The following is a 22980-nucleotide window of genomic DNA, read 5'->3' on the forward strand; positions in this document are numbered from 1 at the left end:
CAGACGCGTGGGCAATCGAATGTTCTAATCATGGTCATCTCATTAACCATATATATATATATATATATATATATATATATATATGCTTTTTTTTTCCAAAAGAAGGAACAGAGGGGGCCAGGTGAGGATATTCCAAAAAAGGCCCAGTCCTCTGTTCCTAACGCTACCTCGCTAACGCGGGAAATGGCGAATAGTTTAAAAGAAAAAAAAAGATATATATATATATATATATATATATATATATATATATATATATATATATATATATATATATATATAACCAAGCTTAAGCCAGGTACTCATTTCATCGACCAGTGTCAAAGTGGAGGATGAAAAGCTGGGTGTACAGTGGACTGACTGTCACGTCCCGGATTCGAACCTATGATTAACCTTGACCAGCCTGTGCATGCATCATTCACTCAAGGTCGTCTGCAAAACATGTTATTTCCCTTTCCTTGTCTCTCAATGTCTGATATTATTACTACAAACAGAATCACGACTAAACACCGCATCTTGTGGTCCCCTTATGACAAAACACCATCATCAAACATGGTTACCGTTCGCTGTTACTGTGATTATTCTGTATAACGGAGAAATTCCCCGTTTCCTCTTCCTGTTCTAAATATACCGTTTGGTTTTATCATATCCTCTAATACAGTCCTGAGGCTCAGGGGGTTCTTGTCTGTACATGTTGTTGTTGTTGATCAAACGCTCCAGCAAGTGACCTTTCGTCCTCCTGTCAAAGAATTCTACTACGTGTGACGTCCACTTAACTGGTCTGAGCAGATTTGGCACTGGGTACGAGAGAGAGAGAGAGAGAGAGAGAGAGAGAGAGAGAGACAGAGTCAGTGTGTGTGTGTGTGTGTGTGTGTGTCCCAGGCTGCATGACGCTCACTCCACGCCAGTATGCAAGCACCCGTCATGGACGCGGTGCCCCCCGAGTGTGTCTCAGGTCAAGACCGCCACATTAAAGGCGAGCAGCGTCTCCACCTGAGCGACACCTCTCGCTGCCGCCGCTCATCACCACACACGACACACGACACCTTCCTAGCCACAACACCTTGCGTCACTGGTGATCAGACGCTCGCGTCACCACGGGCGGGCCGGTGGTCCAGACGTGCGTGACGCCGTAGCCCGTCATCACAGGTGTTACTGTGACGGGTGTATCGTGTTCTGAGAGTCACACTACAGCACCCGTGGACGGAGCACAGATAGTGATGATGTATGTAGTTTGAGGATGGTGTTGAACGCCTGAAGGAGATCCAGTCTGCCAATGCTCCAGTCAGCCTACATAACCAAACAAATAAGAAAACAAATAACAACTGTTCTATAAACCGTATGCATCACCGCATCACTGTTACCAAGAACTCGCGTCGATCAGTGTAAAATGTATAACAATGACTGTGTCACCGCAGTAATTAACCCATAATGTATCTTAAATCTAATCTATCACCAATGTACTCGTTCCATCAAAGAACTGTTACACGGGTACCTCTGTTACACGGGCACCCTGTTACACGAGCACCCTGTTACACGAGCACCAGGTCCACCTTATACCTGTTACATAGGCATCCTCTTACGAGAACACCAGCCAATACCTGTTACGAGAGGACCAGGTCGAGCCAGTACCTGCTATAAGGTTACCCTCACTCGTCCATTAAGGAATGAAGTCAACAGTCAGTGGTTAGGACCTCCGGCCTTAAGACCAGTCCTAGCTGGGCTGGGTCGGGACGGCTGTCATCTCAGCAGAGCCCCAGCCATCGATCCCAACATGACCGGTCGGCCACTTGTGCCTGGCTGGGACTGTCTCCCTCCCGCTCCTGTCATGATACACACACACACAGGGAGGGGGGAACAACAAGCCATGCGGGGAGGGCACCCTGAGCCACGCGCCGCCCGCCGTGTCTTATGAAAACTCACACACACACACACACACACACACACACACACACACACACACAAGTACCCTGGGAGGAGCTGCATGATTAGCAAAGGGTGGTTACGACAAGGCTGTCCCATCAGGGGGCGACGGCAAGCGCTGATGAAACTGGCAGTCTTAACGACGATCAAAAAAAAAAAAAAAACATGTCACCCTGGTCGTTGTCGTTGTTGGGGCGGCGGCCTTAATGACACTTGCTCTTAATGGATGGACAGATTAGTACGCTGGACATGCAGGCGGGAGGAGTTCCCTCACACTGGCAACCGCGGGCGGAGGGGGAGTTCCACCCACACAGACGGAGGGAGATACAATAAGCGACCCTCAAAACTGACCGTAAAACTGTCTTTACCCTCTCGACCGCGACAGTACGACCTTCCGAGGTTAATGGCCGTGCCATTTTTTTTTTTTTTTTTGGCCAGACCATCATACCCACGGGTCGTACCGTCGTGCTCAAAGGGCTGTGACGTTATGTTCAAGGTACGTATTCGTTGTCGTGTTCAAGGGTCGTAACGTCGTACTTTTAATAGTTCGTGAAATCGTGCCCTAGGATCATACCGTCGAGCCTGAGGGGTCGTACCTGGTCCTCAAACATAGTACCGGCATCAATGTGCTCAAAAGGGTCGTACCGCCACCTCGTCGAAGCGTAAGTACTACGTTCTCTATGGTCGTGTCGTAGTGCTCAAGGATCATACAGTGGTGCTCAAGGATCGCTTCCACGTTTTCAAACGTCCTATCGTCGTGCTCAGTGGTCGTTCAGCCGTGCTGAAGGGTCGTGCCGTCGTGCTCAGAGTTAATTTGTACTGTTGTCCCCAAAGATCGTACCGTCGTGCTCAAGCATCCTACGGTCGTGATTACGGGTCAAACCGTCGCCCTCAAGGATCGTACCATCACGCTCTAAATTGTACCATAGTGCTCAAGGATCGTACCGTCCAAAAAGGGTCGCAATGACGCGTCGCGTCGTACCCAACAGGTACCGCCGAGGCGCCATGTGCCCAGAACTACAGCACCAGTAGAAGTAAATCAACAGCGCACCACTCCCCTGACAACAACAGCGCACCACTCCACTGACATCAACAGCGCACCACTCCACTGACAACAACAGCGCACCACTCCCCTGACAACAACAGCGCACCACTCCACTGACAACAACAGTGTACCACTCCCCTAACAACAACAGCGCACCACTCCACTGACAACAACAGCGCACCACTCCCCTGACATCAACAGCGCACCACTCCCCTGACAACAACAGCGCACCACTCCTCTGACAACAACAGTGCACCACTCCCCTGACAACAACAGTGCACCACTCCCCTGACAACAACAGCGCACCACTCCCCTGACAACAACAGCGCACCACTCCTCTGACAACAACAGTGCACCACTCCCCTGACAACAACAGCGCACCACTCCTCTGACAACAACAGCGCACCACTCCCCTGACAACAACAGCGCACCACTCCTCTGACAACAACAGTGCACCACTCCCCTGACAACAACAGTGCACCACTCCCCTGACAACAACAGCGCACCACTCCCCTGACAACAACAGTGCACCACTCCTCTGACAACAACAGTGTGCCACTCCCCTGACAACAACAGTGTACCACTCCCCTGACAACAACAGCGCACCACTCCCCTGACAACAGTGTACCACTCCCCTGACAACAACAGTGCACCATCCACCTGCTACCAACAGCGCACCATCCACCTGCCACCAACACCAGTCCCTGGTGCAGACCCCAGGGTCGACCGTGCATCGCATCCCTCCTCTAACATCAACCACATCTACGTAGGTTCATTAAACAGGAAATTCAGTGAGTGGAAAGATGGTACGCGCTCAACCTGGAAACCTTTTCAAAATCATTTCCAATTAGTATCATTATGATGGATGGGAACAGCAAAAACTCAAAAGGGAAACAATTGGCTCTTACAACCGATCAAAAGTAATTAATGCAATGTAAAGCCAACACGGTAATGAGCACGTAATTAGTCAGACTAAGGTTAACGCCCTTCTGTCATGTTAAACTGAAAATGGGAAGCCACTCATCTGATCACAGGGGAATCTTAGTTGGCCGGTAAGGTCGGTGAACGCGCCCTAGTGGCATTCACCGACACTCCAGGGTCCTCGTGAGCTCCACCCTCACATGTTCAACCTCAGTCAGATTTCTCTATAGCCTTTTGCCCCTCAGCTAACCCTTTTGTGTGTCACAATTCCCGTGCGGCCTTGGTACACCAGCCGTGGTACAGACTTTACCCAATGATGATCTAGTGTGGTGTTCCCTCCTCCTCACGTGCCACAGTGCACGCCAGAAACCTCGAGCGTGTGTGTGTGTGTGTGTGTGTGTGTGTGTGTGTTAGGCCGTCTTGGCACTGCATGGCTGGAGTAACAGAGGTGTGTCAAGCCTCCATGTTAATGCAGGTAAAATCTCGCGAGTGCCTGAGGTGGTGGGTGTGTCAGTGGGTGCTAAAGGTTCCCCAGGGTACTTGGGTTCCCCAGGGTACTAGGGATTTTCCCTGGGGGTTGAGTGACGCTAAAGTGCTGGGGTTCCAAGAGTGGCAGGGTCTCCTTCATGCAAGGGTGAGTAGTCCCCCTGAGTGCTGGAGGCCCTTAAGTGTCTAGGTCTCCCTGGGTGCTAGACGTCCCCTGGGTTTGTGAGATCCCCGGGTGTCTGGGTCTCCCCAGGTGTTAGCTCCTCTACACCTTCACGTTGGCTCTTGTCGTGTGAGAGCCCTGGGGTGTAAACATGTCCCCTGGGCCTTTCACACACACTCATTACCCGGTTGTCGCTGTATAACTTAGCTCACTTTTCCCCCAGTGGGTGTGAGGGTTGCCCGAGACATGCCACGAAACTGTCCTCCACGCCCAGGAACAATGGAGTGGCTGGCGTAAGAACACATACTAACTTTAATATAAAGGTGATGTTCCTGGGCCAGGACTGGAGGCCCTCGGGAGGAACATAGTGTTTTCCGTCATTTTAGCCACGGCGGCTGCCACCTTGATCAATGACAACACTGTCCATGTCGTCACTACCAACACTTCAAGAGTGCTAACAATCAACCCTCACTGGCAACCCCCTGCCAACAAGCGTCCCTCATTCTCAGCTATTTCCAACGCTGCCAACGCCTAATGCCAGCAAGTAACGTTTTCTGTCAACAAGTTGGCCACACCGTCAGCAGGACTCGCTGTGAATCCGAGACGGTTGAAGACACGAACGTGAATCTGGTGCATCTGTCAGCAAATGACGGATCCTGGGTATCAAGGATCCCAGGTCCTGGGCATGACGGATCCCAGATCCTGGGTATGAAGGATCCCAGGTCCTGTGCATGATGGGTCCCAGATCCTGGGTATGAAGGATCCCAGGTCCTGGGCATGATGGGTCCTAGGTCACGTACAAGACTGCCCGAGACTCACATCACCACAACCTTCCCTGACCCTGCTCACCTCCCTTGCTACATGTCAGGAGACAACACGTAACCCTCCTCAAGACAAGCGACTCATTGACGAAAGACAACATACGAATTGAACGTAAACTGAGGAGGGAAGCCTCCACAGCAGCCAGCACAGATACTGACGATATGACCCAGACTCCCACAAACCATCTACACATCATTTCCAGACCTTCACACGAAGACTGCCATCAGAGACCATCACAAAATATTCCATAGAAAATATCATGTCAGTATCATAAAAAGCTATTCTAAGAATTCCAGGTAATACATGAAAATCCCACACGATTCTAAACTTTTAGGCGATTTCATCTTAATAATTTCTTCACTTAATTTTGTCATGGTATCTGAGACTGGGCTGGTGTATCTACGACCGATCATCGTACGGTATCACAGACAGCAAAGCTTGAAATTCGCGGTCATTCAGCTCCCTGACAGTGACTAGGACAAGACAGCATAGATAATGGGTCATCATCCAATTCGTACGTGACAAGAGAGACCAGACAAGTAAAAACGCCGGTTAACACAGCCAATTTCTCAACAATGTCAGACTACACAGGACAAGATATGGATTATTATTCGGTTCCTGGACGTTTTCAAAGACCAAATTAGGCCACAATACGGGCCGGCACCACGGGAGGTGGTGAACATGACTAGGCCAAGCATAAGAAGCCTCAGTCGACCAGTGATACTTGAGCGATAGTGGAGACCCTACCAGAGATCGACCAGACCTTTCGTGGGTGTCAAGAGTAATGCAAGTGACACGGTAACTGGTCGATCGTGGCGTCTGATGGGAACATCAAAATTTCACAGCAAAAAAAAAATTCAGCTCTCACAACGGATCAAAAGTAATGAGTCTATTACACTGTCAACATGGTAATAATCACGTGATTAGTCAGACCCCAATGACCAGTTGGTGAGTGTGGGTTATGAGCACCGTTACTGGATCCAAACAACTGGCGCAACGATGCGATGCCTTGCGTATAAGATGTGATACAGCAGCGTGTGTGTGTGTGTGTGTGTGTGTGTGTGTGTAGAGATCCGGGCCGGCCAATCATACTCTCCAACTCCACATCTCTCTGGCAACAGGTCTGTCGGCTGTGACTATCTCAAAGAGTAACCAGGAGGATATATATATAAAATCGACCTGCCAGTTCTTGCAATAACTGGAGGAGGAATGGCTCGATGCTCCTGTCACACCAAGAGACAACAGTTGTGTCTAACGTGTTAACATGATCAGGATCGTGGCGGCCTCGTCACAGGGGAAATGCTGGGAACGTGAGAGTCTCCGCCAACCTAGGACCATCCACTCTGATATACAACTGTAGCTGATGGCTGGGCTGGTCAGGGCCAGTGAGGTACAGCGGTTCATAAGGCGCCACAACCTTTACTACACGAGTCCATGGGTGTGTCCTGCCTCAAGGTAATTATTTTTCGCACATACGATACAAAAACTCCTTTTGAGTAGAAAAAAAATAATATATATATATATATATATATATATATATATATATATATATATATATATATATATAATCATTTTACTAAACGTATTTTACCCAGATCTAATTTCGCACCATATCCCTGCGTAGTTCTTGTTACCGACTAAGTTTGATCGGCCGGTCTTACCCTTGTATATTTCTTCAATAATACGGAGGAGAAGGCGATAACTGCCCACTGAGGATTAATTGGTACTTCATGCACACGGAATAAAATCCTTACACTGATTTCAAAACATCATTATCATAAATTCTTTAGTCAAAATAAAGGTTGTGAAGTTGATGTCGTCAGATATAAACACGGCAGACTGCGGCTCACTTGGTGTTGGTCAGTGGATGTGCTGGCTGATACATGAAAAGACTTATGGAACAAAACGAAAAAAAAAAAAAATAAATATCTACTGAAGTGGTAATAATCAGGAGCATAATCATCATGTTGTTATAAGTCTTTTATTTATAATGCTGCTGATATTATCAAACGAACAACGTAGCAATATATCAATTAAGTTTGGCTTCTTTTCTCGCTATGTATCCATACCATACAATTTTTTTTTTTTTCAGGGTTAAACATGTCTGCATTTTACCATCACCAATCAAGCGCAAAGACAAACAAGACAAGAAAAGACAATCAGGTGATGTCAGATTATCAACTGTACATCAGGCTGGTACCAGAACGATCACAGTAAATACAGAAAACATCTTTGAAAATATTCAAGAACGTCTAGCATGGACTTGTACGACTTTGTATATATATATATATATATATATATATATATATATATATATATATATATATATATATATTGTCATGTACTCTCCTAAGATCTTGTTTAAGGGTATTGGATTACTAGCAATCGAATAGTCGTTTCCCTGTTGGGGGCGATCATAGCCTCGCAGTTAGCGTTCCCAGCTACCACGCAAATGGTACGGGGTTCGAATCTTTGCATATATGTGTATATATATATATATATATATATATATATATATATATATATATATATATATATATATATTATTATGTACTCTCCTAACATTTTGTTTAAATTTAAAATCTTATAAAATTTTGTCCTCCATACTACGCACCACTGCCTCTCTGCCACGTTGGAACCAGATCGTTCTGCGTTCATTCAAGTCCTTGTTGCTTCGTCTCACTTTGACTGAGACAAGCCGGGCTTCATACCACTCCTTATATATCAGTGGCGACGCCTTCCACGGCAGTCTCAACCCAGACGGCATCCTGAGGTGTAGTGGATCTTCCCCGAGGTGTGGTGGTGTGGTAGGAGAGCGTAACGATTTTTTTTATATAAGTTAAGTTGCCTTTGTGGTTAAATGCACTTATGGTTGTATTAACATAGTTTTATGTTGTGTGCTGGGAAATTGCTTTTCATTTGATTTGTGGTTAATTAGTTATTATACTTGCTGTTACTTCTATGTTTAATTAATAATACTGATCATTATCAACCTGGACTCATTCTACACCAGTAATTTTTCACAATCATTTATGACGGGTCTTCTCCTCGCAGTATAACCTAGATAACAGTGCTCTATATCGACCATCACCTTCATTACTGTGAGAGCTAGATTCGTTATATATATACATATATATCAAAGCTGAGCCAAAGACGCAAGTTACCCCTGAATCCGTCAGAGCTTACAGTTTTCCTTCCTGAAAAATGTGTCAATATTTTTGGTAACTGTTTAACTGCCCCTCAGTCACCACCACCTGACCAAATTGCTTTCGCTGCTGAGACCAATCATTTCCGTTTTCAGTTACCCTGCTGGCACGACCTACCAGTGGCGTGGATAGAAAACGGAACTGGCTAGGTTGTTACCCACTTCCCCGACTTTTGCTGAACGAGTTACTCCCACAATCCAACCTCTTGCTTAAAAACAAGTATATATAACAACTCGGCTTCTTGCTTAGCAACATGTATATATAACAACTCAACCTCTTGCGTAGCAATATGTATGTTTGACAACCTCTTGCTTAACATGTATGTTTGACAACTCAACCTCTTGCTTAACAACATGTATATATAACAACACAACCTCTTGCGTAGCAATATGAATGCTTGACAACTCAGCCTCTACCTTAGCAACATGTATGCTTGACAACTAAACCTCTTGCACATCAACATGTATGTTTAAAAACCTAATCTCTTGCATTACCAATACGCAGGCTTGACTAACCCAATCTCTTGCTTAGCAAGATTCACGTTTGATAACGAGTCTAAATAGGAAAAAAAAAATGGCTTGATAGCCTTCCAGAACATGAAAGCAGTACCTGTCATATAATGTTAGTCGACAATACGTATAACAAGTCTCGCGCGCACACACACACACCTCAGTCTACACCATAACGCTGTAATTACACATTTAAACAATTACACTTGTAAAAGATGTCGTGATAGTTCACTTCGAATTTGTTGGGTAACTTCTGACGAAAGGAAGAATTATGACATATAATACAAGATTATTTCAAGAATAGAAGCCTTTCAATGTTTCATTTAAATAATAGCCTAAAAATCTTGTTGCTAGAAGCTGTGGAGGTCTTTTCCTAAAGATGTACGAAGTATGTACGAGTAAGAAGAGAGGAGAGTGAGTGGTTCCAGGTGAAGGATGGTCTGCGACAGGTGTGTGTGTGTGTGTGATGTCACCATGGCTGTGGACGCTCCGGTCGCACTGATGTGATTTACTGTTCTATCGACCAAGTGGTTAATCTATTATTACACTCTCCCGTTGTGTGAGCCCCTCTGCCGTTACGTTACTAAATGCCACATCCTCAGATAGATACAGGGAGAGAACACAACATAATCCTCCATGTTGTTATTTCTAAGCGAGATAAACACGGTTCGTTGTACAGAGTTACTCGAACAAAACAGATGTTGATGATAGTCTTTTTTTTAGGTTAGATGCTTTTGCCTCGTTATGAGCTACCTCTTCATCGACATATGACTATAAGGTTAAGTTAGTACAGAAACGGGAAGGCATTCACGCTCACGGTGTCTTATTCCTCACTAAACAAATGTATTCAACGCTCAGACGGGGAGACGAAAAATTTGTAACCTTTCACGAACGTAAAAATGTTGAGCATTTTTCATCCCTGGCCGACACCAGTGAACATTTATCACACACTGAGCAAAGTTCATATATTCACCAAGCAGCTCGTGCATCGGACGATCACAAAGTCCAGCAGGAGCGGTTTCATTCCTCCCTGCACGTGAGTGGAATGACTAGCCTGGAAATATCCGACGTGATACGAAGATTTCTCAGGGATGATAACATGCCACTGGAAGACTGTATCAGTCAGGGTCAAGATAACGCCAGTAACACTCATGTATGGGGACAGGTCAACCGAGTTCATTCATCTACTGAAGCAGAATCGTCATTGGTTCCCCTCTTGTGGTTGCCATTCCCTCGCGTGGCGCAAATCCTTCTTGTTGTAGCAGAAAAGATGTGGACAACAATTCTTGGAGGATGGCGCCCAAGAGTAGAAAGATATGATTTCCAGAGAAGACACAAAATCCATCTAAATATACAAGTGAATTCAAACATCAACAGACCACCGAGTTCTAACGAGGCTGTTTGCGATAGTGGAAAAGAACAGAAAGAGTAGACTTAAGAGAGAGTACAACGAGAATTCCAAGACGCAGATTTCTCGAAGTGGAAGACCTGTAAACTTATCATAAAGCTAAGGAGATGCAAATAATATCAGTCGTGGACTTGAAGCAAAATATGCTATCAAGTCTGTGCTCATAAGCTGCATGTGAGGACACACTAGACAGTAAATCTGGTGTTCTGTTGCCTTAAAAAAAAAATCTGGAGTCAGAGAACTTACTTCCTCACATATACACGACTTTCCTTATTTTCTTGACTTTACCAATGACAGGTGCTTCAGCCGTTAGATCTATCCAGTCAGGTGATGATGAGCAACAATCATGAGGAGGACGAAGCAACATGAGACAGGAGGGAATGCACGATCCAACCATATGAAGTAGACACAGAGATGACAAAAGATGTCGATTCCTATGATGTCGCGAATCCCTCCGTCACCCCCTTCAAAAAAAATGTCGTTTTCCTCTACATACAGAAGATTCACTTCAAGATTCAGTGGTTCAAACGAAATAAGTCTACAATATCCATGTTTTTCCATCTTGGTAACTTACGATATGCGATCAAAATCTTATATAATCCTGATATTCGAACAAGAGCCTGAAACACGCTCGCATTATGGCCACATCGGACGCGTAAAACGTGCAAATGTTTTGAAACATCCCCCCCCCCCCTCCTCCTCATCCCAACCCCCCTCAAACTACCGACTGCATGACGTCATGCAGTGCGTGTGATGAACGTTGAAATGTCAGGAAATTTTTGTTGAGAATTGTGGTACAAGACTAACTGTTTTCGCTGTAATTTCACAGTGGTGATCATAGAACGTAAACCTCATTAGTCGCCCTCAGCTAAATTCAGTTTTCTCCAGATCTTAAAATGAATTCTGTTCTTCCGTTCCAAGTTATACACTAATCATGGATTCCGAGCTACTTTGTCTGGAATGATTCCCATTGGTCAGCTAAACTAATGATAGATTATTCAGATGTTGTGTGTGTGTGTGGGGGGGGGGGGGATGTTATCGAAAACATTATTATAGAATTATTCAATAAACCATCTGTCTTTTCACTCACATTTCCATTATGGAATCTAATAGAATCAGAGCAGTATTAGAACATATTTATCTTACATATTATACAGAATTCTGTAAATATTTGGGAATCCATCCAAATACACGTCTGAATTTCCTTTTTACAATTGTAAGGGAGATTGTAACGGTGATAATAATACCTCTCTCTCTCTCTCTCTCTCTCTCTCTCTCTCTGCTTCATGTGGTTTTTGCCCTAGAATAATTATATTTCTGCCATATAAACTCACGATACAAAATATATAAAAGAAAACAGGTGTTCTGATGAACTTTCTGGTTTGGTGAACTACGCGGGAAAACAACGAGTCTAACATCAAAACATTGCCTCCAGTATTCTCACCACACGTAATTTCATTTTGTTGAAACATGCTTGAACATAATCCTCATATATATTAACTGTTGTTTCTAAGCTGACGACCGTGTGCATCCACGAGGGAGATATCCTCTCTCTCTCTCTCTCTCTCTCTCTCTCTCTCTCTTGCTTCGCCAGCAGAAAAAGAAAAAAAAATTAGGTAAATATTCCAAAGTGGCAAGGTGTTCAACCAACGATACGTGACTGCAGTACACTGAGAGGGAAAACCCCACAGACGGGACTTGTGGAAGGGAAGGTTTAATTATGGGGTCCAGATTCAACATTAGCAAGGTTCCCCCACCAGGCGGGGAGCGCTACCGCTAGGCTATGATCTCCTCTAGTAGGGAAATGACTATTCGAATACTTTGTACTCGAATACCCTTCGTCTCACGTTGGTGAGCAACGGGGTCTACACCGGTCATTACTCATCAGGCTCACACAGCCAGCAGATAGCATTTTAGGGGCGATCATAGTCCAGCGGTTGCGCTCCCGCCTGTTGCACAGGGGTCCCGGGTTCGATCCTGGCTGTTGGGGGTTTGAATGTTCTATGAAGGTGCGCGTTCATACGCACTTTGTTCGAATGTATATATATATATATATATATATATATATATATTACACAACCTTGGAAACGGGGAAAACATTATTACTTTTACGCTCTGACTGACGTAGATGGCGATTTAAAAATGCCAGGAGCCAATCGAGGAGTATTCCTCCTCCTCCTCCTCGAGGGCTCAGGCTGGGGTGTCTGAATGCATGTGGATGTCACCAGGATTATGAGGAGGAGGAGACAGGCAATACGTCTGGGGAGAGAGGAACCTGGATGTTCTGGCTCTGGGTGAGACAAAGCTGGAAGATGCTTCAAAGTGTCGAGACCTGAACATGCTGGATGGTGTAAAGCGAGCATAAGATAGAGTGAACTGGAGCCATGTGATATAAAGGGGGCGACGAGCTGTCAATGAACTTGAACGAGGGCATGTGTAGCGGCCAGGGAACGCCAGAGAAAGGTCTGCGGGGCTTGGTTGTGGATACGGGGCTCTGGTTCCGGTGCCTTACCCATGATAGCTAGTGAGTTAATTAAGCTATTTCTTGGTCTGTTACTGGCGCTAACTCGGGACGCGGGAAGCGGCTACCGACTAACTGCGTTCTGAATTGTCGTGTTGGTGTTCTGAGCAAGTGGCCCCCACTTGTCTTGGCTGAGGCCCGAAAGATATTAAAAGAAAAAAAAAAAAAAAAAAAAATATATATATATATATATATATATATATATATATATATATATATATATATATATATATATATGAAGGAGCCTGGATAAACCATGGAAAGGTCTGCGAGGTCTAGTGGTGGGTAGGTGGCTGTAGTTTAGGTGTCCTACACATGACAGCTAAGCGAAATGAGCAAATCCCGCTTGTCTTCGTTTGTCCCTAGCGCTACCTCGTTAACGTGGGGAACGGCGGACAATATATATATATATATATATATATATATATATATATATATATATATATATATATATATATATATATGTGCTGGAAATGAGATGTTTGATGACAATGTGTGGTGTGAGGTGGTTTGATCGAGTAAGTAACGTAAGGGTAAGAGAGATGTGTGGAAATAAAAAGAGCGTGGTTGAGAGAGCAGAAGAGGGTGTTTTGAAATGGTTTGGGCACATGGAGAGAATGAGTGAGGAAAGATTGACCAAGAGGATATATGTGTCGGATGTGGAGGGAACGAGGAGAAGAGGGAGACCAAATTGGAGGTGGAAAGATGGAGTGAAAAAGATTTTGTGTGATCGGGGCCTGAACATGCAGGAGGGTGAAAGGAGGGCAAGGAATAGAGTGAATTGGAGCGATGTGGTATACCGGGGTTGACGTGCTGTCAGTGGATTGAATCAGGGCATGTGAAGCGTCTGGGGTAAACCATGGAAAGCTGTGTAGGTAGGTATATTTGCGTGTGTGGACGTATGTATATACATGTGTATGGGGGTGGGTTGGGCCATTTCTTTCGTCTGTTTCCTTGCGCTACCTCGCAAACGCGGGAGACAGCGACACAGCAAAAAAAAAAAAAAAAAAAAAAAATATATATATATATATATATATATATATATATATATATATATATATATATATATATTGGAAAGGATCACAATTTTGCGCGTGAACAAGATATTCCTATCGGTTTCATTTTCCCCGTAGACTCATAGGAATATATATATATATATATATATATATATATATATATATATATATATATATATATATATATATTGTAGCCTGAACCAGGTACTCATCTTATCGACCAAATCCCTACGGTGAGTCAACAGCTGAACTGACCGTGGACCGACTGCTCAAATCAAAATTGGAACCCATGCATTCAACCCTTGGCGGTCCGCTAATGCGTCAGAGTTGGGAACGTTAACAGCTACACCACAGAGAGCCTTAATTAATCTGGAAGTATGTAAGGCACTTTTGAAATATAAACAAAACCCATAAAAACCTCACCTAACCTCCCTCACTTTGGAGCCTGACATGGTTGTTGAAATATACCAATATTATATCAGCAACTAAAACTTAAGATTCTTTGTAAAGTCAGATTTGATGCAGAGCTAAAGATATTCTCTTACCCTAAAATATCATGCGGTCCGACGACACAAAGTAATCAATTATGCAGGCGGAGTACCCATCTACGTACACACTTTAAGATTACACAGACACACACACACACACACACACACACATACATACACACACACACACACACACATATATATATATATATATATATATATATATATATATATATATATATATATATATATATATATATTGGAAAGGATCACAATTTTGCGCGATCAAGTATATTCCAATGAGTCCACGGGGAAAATGAAACACGATACGTTCCCAAGTGCACATTCGCGTAATAATCACATCATCAGAGGAGAAACGAGAGAAATACAATAGCCAGTTGATATACAACGAAAAGACGTAGCTAGGACGCCATTTGGTAAACTTATCATTTATCATTTTCCCCGTGGACTCATTGGAATATATATATATATATATATATATATATATATATATATATATATATATATATATATATATATATATGCAAGGAAGAGTTGTATTTTATTAAGAGGTCCACTGGTCATCATGATACAATAAGTCAACGTGAGAACTGTCTGCAGCTATAGATAAATTCTATCGTTCACTTCCATTCAAGTGTTATCAGATCCCCTCACCTGGTCTGGCGGAAACCTATCACCTCCAGTACGGACGCATTCGCTCATCTAAAATGTAAAGTAGAAAAAAAAAATCTATACCCATCACATCATAAACTTTACTACTGTTCTTTCCAAATCAGTGACAGCTTAACATCAAACGCCCCACACTTCTGTACACAAAAATGAATAACACATAAACTTCCTACGTCTGAGTCGGGATTCTCCGTGATACTGCATGACAGAGACGAACACGCGCCACCGGGGACATGATGGGTCACTTTATCTTTGTGACGGACCCAACCAGCCTGAAAGCCACTAGCAGGTCTGATGTGCGGCTGCAGCAGGCCCCTAGGACACCAGGACCTCACTCAAGCACACCAGGACATCACTCCAGCACAGGAGGACTAAACGAAGAAGGGAAGTTGTATACGGCAGTGATGTCCTAATAAGATTGGAGGAAGGAGGATATCCTATGGTGTGTCATTTAGTTATCACTGTAACGACCCAGATATCCAAAATAGGATGTGTTCTTGCAGCAAGCAAGGGTCACGAAGCTCCTAGGAAGTGGGGAAGCAGGAGTTCCTGTCAAAGAAAGTTGACGTGGCGGCAAAAAGACAAAACAAAAGCGAAGGTTAAAGAAGGAACGTCAATTACCCACAGTACTACTGGGGTGGCCCAGCACCAGCTGCGGTGGTCACGCCGCACTGCAGCAGAAGCAACACCAGAAGGCAGTAGCCTCTAACCGCTGCCACAAGTGTATCATGACGTCCTGAAGGCACGTTTAGACGCGTCGCTCCTCCAAACCCAACCACGCTCCCGCAAGCACCTACCATGGCAAGCAGGACGGACACAGCTACTCCCTCCCTTGCCTTCAACCATAACTTTACCATTAACAACTCACAGTCCATGGTTCGCTATGGATGTAACTCCGCTGTTCATTATCATTACTATCTAAATACTTAAATCTATTATTTAGTTTATTACAATTACTATAAATTTATTCTCTATAATTTACTATTCCATCATAAAGTAAATAATAGATCTTGCGAAGAAATATTAGTATATAAGGTCATTCTTTAATCCCCATATATATATATATATATATATATATATATATATATATATATATATATATATATATATATATGGAGTTAGGGGCTGGAAATCCTACCCTCTCGTTTTCAATTTTCCAAAAGAAGTAACAGAAAAAGGGGCCAAGTGAGGATATTCTCTCTAAGGCTTAGTTCTCTGTTCTTAACGCTATCTCGCTAACGCGGGAAATGGCGGGAGACAGCGACGAAGTATACAATAAAATAATATATATATATATATATATATATATATATATATATATATATATATATATATATATATATATATATATATATAACTTCCTTATAGTCACTCCCACAGTGTGACTAATTTAGAAAGAAATAACCACAGTTCATTTGCAATGTTAAGGGTTCTGATATCTACATTCACCATGACTCAAGCAGATATCCTTCTTAAGTGTTCATCCTTAAACATCATTCATCATAATTTCAATATCATTATCCGACCATTTCAGCGATGTATTTAGTTCCGTATATGGACTTCATCCTCCATTTAGTACACAATTAGAAAAAAAAATCGTTTAAATTCATACATTTCAACGCTCATTCTTATGTTTCCAATCATCCATACCTCATCAGTTAGTTATTACCGTACAATTTTTCCCCTCTTTTCTTTTTAAGAAAAAAAAAATATCATACTCTTGAGATTGATTTCATCAATACTACTTACATTTCACAATCATACCAAATAAGGTCTCCATAACCTAATACAGAGCAACCAGCCAGCAAAACCTAGCTTAGAGATGGGAAAAATAACGACATTCATAAAGTTGCCAGAATATCAGATGAAAACAATTACTGGAAAAAATCTATTTTGCTAAGTGAGCTTCCGGGCTGACGCCTGAAAAGTATTACTGTGTCCTCTGAATAATGCTCGCCAAATCCTACGTTTCGCTGTACAGATTAAGCACAAAATCCCTCTGCAGTGAAATTATGGAACATGGGTACGTTGCCCTCAATTCTCAGCACACACTGTTTGATCTGCGTCCATTTATAGACATTATTATCCGCGTGAACGCCTGGATTTAATTTGAAACCTAGTTCTCCACTGGCTGTTTACTGGTCGTCAACGGTCGTTACCCGCAGATGGGAAATCTTATCTTTCGCTGTAACCCAAAGTGAATATTTGTGCGTCAAATCCGGGCTTTCCCGTGGTTACAACAGACCCTCGACCAAATCCATCGTCCGTTGAGTAAGTATTTATCAAGATCTTCTAGAACTACGACAGCGTAGTATGTCGGTGCACCACCATCTCGCTCCAGGATGCGTGTCAACTTGTGTGACTCCTCACACGCAGTTGTTGAATGACGAACGCCCGCACCACTGGGCCCCCGGTATGCCAAGTGATCAACATCCCCACCCCAGAAATAAAAAAAAGTATGGACCACTTGAACGATGTGGGGAAACTGGTGCCACATCATGCCCAGGTGGATGGTGTTTGATTCCCTCATATTAACGGTTCTTCTTGCACCTAAACAAAATAGTCAACACGGTCTGCTTTTATGAAATTTGAGCCTTCAACGATGAAGAGAGTGTCTGTAATTTCAACGAAAAGAGACGCTGTTCCTGTACCCTGCCCTGCAGCTACATCAAAATGGGTTTACCGTTCTGGACATCTACTTGTTTGAAAGTTGAAATTATGTTTTTTCCCGGTGTTTGTTGATGTGTTTCTGACCTTCACTTTTACCACAAATCACTCGGCCCTTTGAGATATCCCTCCATTATCTAACGATAGTGGGGGACACTGAATGGTAACGGAGGTTTTAGGACGAGGAAATCAGAAAATGTAGAGATTTGTGATAGAAGTGAAGGTCACAATCGTTCAGAAAGACAAAAAAAAAATGGAAAACAGTTTCAACCAAATCAAAAGTAACACACCTAATAATTTGCGGGAGAAATATTATAGAAGAAAAAGGTCTTAAGTTGTCTATTCTACCGATTGCAAGACAAAATCCAAAAATTCGCTAATGTCCGAAATGGTTTTAAATGCTTAATTTTGAGGATGATTCCAAGACCACTATGTATTCTAAGACCACTTGATTGCCGCAAAGAAAAAAAATGGCTCGGAAACATACGCGTAACGTTACAAAAAAAAAAAAAATAATCTTTACCTAACCTACACTGGATTAGATTTTGACAAATTCGATATTGTAAACTAGATTTAACCTACAGTGTTTAAGTTCCTCAGAAGTGTAAACTGAAGAAAACTTTTCTGGTTTTCCCAAAGTGTTTCAACACTGTGAACTGCGAAAATCCATTCATGTTACGTCTTACCTACTGACCATAAGAAAACCTATATTAGCTTCGGCTGTTTGAGCATCGTACACTGTCGAACTGCAACTTATCTCACAAGTTTACTAGTTAAAAGAAAAAAACTAGAAACTATATTATAACCTGTAAGGTTTGATTCATACGCTAAACTAGAAATCTAACAAGACCAAAAGGTTATACTAAACTTCAATGGATAAGTCTTTTGCTTGTCATGTGATCATTCCCCCCCTTAACTAATCGCCTGCAGCACGAATGCGGTAAAAGAAACACACTTTCCCACACGGAGAACCAAACCACTGCCTCATCAGTCCCAACTTCTTGGTCTCTGGTACCCGTGGTAATGAGACATGCATCATACCGCAAATGTTTACACGACACCATCACTGAAGAAGCGTCGTCTACACCATCCTCACAAAAAGGTTATAACATGAAAAGCTTTGCCAATAATCAATCGGTCGTTCCCCTAGCTTCGTACTTTCGTTTCTACAATTCCCCTCTGATTACAATAATCGTAAGATCATCCTTGCAACATCGAACTTTAATATCTAACATTTATAAATCATGTTAACAGACTAGCGTCACTAACATACCTGACACATTCAAGAGTATAACAGTACACAAGGCATCCTGCAAGCGACTCTACTCTCAACATATATATATCTGAGACATGAGAAGGTTAGGATAACACTGCATGACGCCTCATGCATCTCCACAACGACCGTGTGTTCCCCCCATCCACATCAGGTCCTTGACCACATTCTCAGTGAATAATTGAACCTAACCTTTCCTTTCGACTTACGACGTCACACGGTCAAGGTCTACCTTACCTTACAAGTGCTCCCTGGTTGTGCTGTTGATGCCTATTGCCACGGCAGACCCAACGAGACCCCGGGCCTCAATGTCACGGTCACGGAGAGGGGGGGCTGAGGCAACGGATGCTGCACCACTCCTCTCCTGAGTCCCACAGCCACAGCTGACTCGCCACACAAGTGGGATTTAAAAATCACAACCCTTGAAATCTATTTTCAAATGCTCACTGTTTCTCTCATAACTTTCAGTATCTTTTACTCTTAATTATCCTTTTCTAGCGATTAGTCTCTTAAAACACTTCAAAGCGGGGGTAATTGGTAAGCAACTGACAACCAGAGAGCCACAGGTGGTGTAAGGACAAGACGCGTGTGCACACCACGGCGGCCAGCGACACTCTGACCCACCTCCTGCACTCGCACGGCTCTAGTCATTCAACATCTCGCGCACTCACCTTACCTACATTTATTTATGTAGTCATCCCAATTCTCTCGGTTTGAATATATCACCGAGTCACTTTCCTCTATCGCAAGTAATGTGTAATATTTGAATACATAAATACATTTGAAAAACCGAGGTTATATGATTTAACGAAAGTGCGAAGGCACGTCCTTCAGTACATCAACGTTAAGTAATATTTCCCTCGTTTTACGACTGCTGGTGTGATGACGGCCATGTCTGACTACAACATAAGATTGTATTACCCAATATCAAGATGACAGACTCTCACCACCTGTAGTCCACCTCATTGTTTCAAAATCAGCTTTTATGCCAGCCCGCACATGCGCAAGTGTCTTATCCCTGCCTCGCAAAACCCTCCGCGCGGTGCAGGAACCAATAGAAATACAGAGAGTCCCAGCAGCACGATATTCATTGGTTAAGCGAGCGGCCTTGCTAACCTCCCCTGTGTTTCGGAGGCAGAATGATCAATAGTGTTGGTACTCATACACACGTGATAAGTGCTACTCAAACATCCAGTAACGAGGTTAATGAGTAACGGCCTCACGTTACAGTTGTTGTTGTTGTAACGACCCATACTAATCCGAAATACTGGTACGCTAACGTTCATCAAGCGGAAGGTCACAGAACCAAAATGTATTTTGAATACCTATGTAATTAACGTAAGCCTAGATGGCCTTTAACTTCTGTTTGTGTGCAGCGGTGCGACGTCTTTGTATGTTTGTTGAGCATTCGTCGCCTGCTCTCACAGCTGCTAAATCTGTACAGCCGAGAGAGATGGTTGTTGGCAACATGAACATGACGATGGATGAAAAAAAAGAATACATAGATGCATATGTACATATTTTACATTCCTCGTAATCGATGGAAAAAAGCGCCTTACCTTCTTTGTCTGAGGAGCTTTGGTGAAAATTATGAAGAAAGGCAGATCTGCTTAACGTAAAGTATCGTCATGTTTCTACCCCCAGGAGATGGATGGTCGGTCTCCACTGGATTCAGAGCTTACCTGTTGAATGCTACCCATTTTCTGTGAAACACATACAGACAACCAGCTGAATTTCTACACTAAACATTTTCTGAAACTAACTCACCCATTCTCTGAGAGGAACGTCCATATATCTTTTCTTTTCACAGTTTCTGCATCTGACGTGCACATTTTACTTTGTTCTTCTCTCAATGTTGAAGGAGATCTTTTTGGTAATCTCCAAAAGCACATTTAGTCTACTAAATGTCAACAATGATGCCATCTTTGTAAACAACGTGAGACATGTAAACAGACTGCCAACATCCAGCAACGTCCTTCATGTAAACATCCCCACTTTATCGTTAGCAACACTTCCATTACTTTCATCAGTGCTTGAACACCATCCCAGGACCCAGTTCCTCTTTCGTTATACAACATTAAGATTGACTCTTCCTCGCCTTTACAATCAAAACAGTAATTTCTACTCGTCTTCCAACAGGAAAAATAACCCTTCCAATCAGGTACTTGGAAGGTGGCAAACTTGTCAACAATTTCCGATCTTTTATAGATAATGTTTTCGTTAACATGCAGCTTTATTGCAACCACTATTTACGTCCTGTTCACTTTAACCTGATTATATAAGTACATATTTTCATAAGTATTCAAGATTTCTGTAAGGCATATTATCATTCATCAATGAAAAAAATGTTAAACAAAGGGTCATTGTAAGCGCTCATTCCTTTTAAGAGCCGAGCAGCGTCCCAAAGCTCGTTTCCCTACATTTCGGAAGTTTGACATATATACAGTTGGGATGTACTTGGTGTACACGTACGTGGCGAACTGGGATCTACAGCAGCGAGGGATTGCTGAAGGTCTGAGGGAGAGAGACAGGCAGAGTCCCTCTCCACCCACAGTCAGCACTGCAGCCAGGTAGCGTCCCTCTCAACCCACAGTCAGCGGAAGAGCCGGTCTGCGTCCCTCTCGAGTGAAATAAGACACTGCTGACGACACTCGTGGACGATGACGAGCCTTCAGATGATACGGAAAACCTTGTTACGACTGACGTCGAGGGACAGGCTGTCTGTTCCAATGAGGAAATCGAGGTGGACTGAAAGGGCATTACTGGGTAACACCTGCAAGTGAGGAGGAAGGCTCCAACAACGGTGATGCTGGCTATTTGGCTCCCGTCACAAATGGCTGGGTTGTGGGAAGTGAGTCCTGAGGTTCCTCAGATGTACGGGTGGTTGGGGGGGAAGGCGAGATTATAAACCTCCAGATAGACCGTAGTAATCTTTTACACTCGTCACGGTGACCTGCACACAACGCTGGGTTGTCTCGGGGTTGTTGGTGGTGTTGTAACGGTCATACGTGCAGCTTCCGCAAAGGAAGAGCAGGTGGACTAAACAGGTGGGTGACGGCAGGCGGTGGGGCCAAGGATGAGGTGGGTGTCTGCCGGTTGAGAGTTGAGTATATGGTTGTCTGCCAGTTGAGGAGGAGGGTGTTTACCAGTTGTGTGGACTAAGGAATGGCGAGTTTGCAGGTAGTGGGTCTAGAAGTCCAAAAACCGTTCATGAGGACGGTGAACTACGATACGGGACTATGTACATCTCGTCACGATGGGCGGGAGGTCCTGAAGTCACTATCGGCCATGTTGAGAGCCCTAGAACCACGACTGGGGAACATGTGCTGATGATCCTGGTGTAGAGTCGGCCTCCAACCTAAAGGTGGAATGACCCGAGATGACATTTCAGTGGGCTATACAGAAAGCTGCTTTGAGATCAATAAAAGCTGTACAGGAATCTGGTTGAAGATGCCTCAGTAGCGCAAGAAAGCAGTGATGCGGATTGCGATGTGGAAGGAAGTCACCCAAGTGTGGTACCAAGAAGCGAGCGGCAATAAGCTCAAGGAGGCGAGGCAGCAGGATCCTCTCCACGACTTGCCAGATGGGACGAAAGTCCTCGAGTTTGGTTTGGGGTTTGGGAAAGCAGCGCTTGTGGTCCAGGCTGCCGGAGAAGTGACCTTCCTTGTAGTTAAGGTTATAGAGTCAGGATTGTGGGTTGCCAGGGACTTAAGCCAGTAGGAGGAGGGTGAGGCAGGTAACACGACCATCCTGGGGGTTAAGGCTTTGCCTCTGAGAAGGGTCAGTCGGAGTTCCGCTGTCATAATGGCCTTAAGGCTTATGAGGGACTCCGAAGTGAAGACTGT

General features: G+C 43.7%; 1 protein-coding gene across 3 annotated transcripts in view; it reads right to left on the reverse strand.

Moving 5' to 3' along the window:
- LOC139767398 (solute carrier family 35 member F3) overlaps positions 1-19746 on the reverse strand; it is a 516425-nt gene extending 496679 nt beyond the window's left edge. For all 3 annotated transcript variants that reach the window (XR_011717126.1, XM_071696736.1, XM_071696741.1), the window contains exon 1: positions 19373-19746. The gene's annotated coding sequence lies outside the window, so the exon portion shown is untranslated. The remainder of the gene's footprint in view (positions 1-19372) is intronic.
- Between the last annotated feature and the right edge of the window lie 3234 nt (positions 19747-22980).

Source organism: Panulirus ornatus, chromosome 4, assembly GCF_036320965.1.
Source record: "Panulirus ornatus isolate Po-2019 chromosome 4, ASM3632096v1, whole genome shotgun sequence".
Lineage (NCBI taxonomy): Eukaryota > Metazoa > Arthropoda > Malacostraca > Decapoda > Palinuridae > Panulirus > Panulirus ornatus.